The 853-nt window shown below is 47.0% G+C and overlaps 1 non-coding gene across 1 annotated transcript; it reads right to left on the bottom strand.

Annotated features, from left to right (window-relative positions):
- Positions 1-574: 574 nt before the first annotated feature.
- Positions 575-647, bottom strand: trnaf-gaa (transfer RNA phenylalanine (anticodon GAA)). Its single transcript has one exon. It is a non-coding gene; the product is annotated as a tRNA-Phe (tRNA).
- Between the last annotated feature and the right edge of the window lie 206 nt (positions 648-853).

Here is an 853-nt window from a genome sequence, read left to right as displayed (position 1 = left end):
CATTAAACCGTGCCACCCGACCTGGGTGACACACCAGACATTTACAAGGCCCTTTTTTTTCCTTTTTTTTTTGTGTTTTTCTTTTTTTTCTTTCTTTTTTTTTTGGGCACTAAAATCACAATTTTCCCAGTGCCCCCTATAAAAGGGAAGGGGACACTAAAAGCATCGGCAATTAAAACAAATTAAACTTTAAAACGTAAAATCAAATAAAAATTTGGTTGCCGGGCGTGATGATGCACTCCAGTCCCTCCGGTGCCCACCTCTCGCGGAAGGCCGCGAGCGTACCGGTGGACACCGCGTGCTCCATCTCCAAGGACACCCTGGACCGGATGAAAAACTGGTTGCAGTAGTTATGGGGAGAAATTACAACATGCTGCGGTGCAGAGGGACCTGGGGGTTCTTGAAACTCTTTTTGAACCAATTAGTTCAAGTGCCCCCTGAATACAGGGGTGGGATAGAGCCTCCAGTCTCCCATCCAAGTACTAACCAGGCCTGACTCTGCTTAGCTTTCAAGATCAGATGAGAGCGGGCGTTTTCAGACTATGGAACTCTTTTTGGATAAATCACCAGATATTGCCGAAAGCCGGGATTGAACCAGGGACCTTTAGATCTTCAGTCTAACTCTCTCCCAACTGAGCTATTTCGGCCCGAATCCCAAAAAGTTAGTTTGCAGGTGCAGCAGGTAATCAGGAAGGCGAATGGAATGTTGGCCTTCATTGCGAGAGGGAAGGAATACAAAAGCAGGAAGGTCCTGCTGCAACTGTATAGGGTATTGGTAAGGCCGCACCTGGAGTACTGCGTGCAGTTTTGGTCACCTTACTTAAGGAAGGATATACTGGATTTGGAGGGGGTA

This window comes from Pristiophorus japonicus, chromosome 7, assembly GCF_044704955.1.
Source record: "Pristiophorus japonicus isolate sPriJap1 chromosome 7, sPriJap1.hap1, whole genome shotgun sequence".
NCBI classification, from domain to species: Eukaryota; Metazoa; Chordata; class Chondrichthyes; family Pristiophoridae; genus Pristiophorus; species Pristiophorus japonicus.
This window is presented reverse-complemented; position numbering and strand designations above follow the sequence as displayed.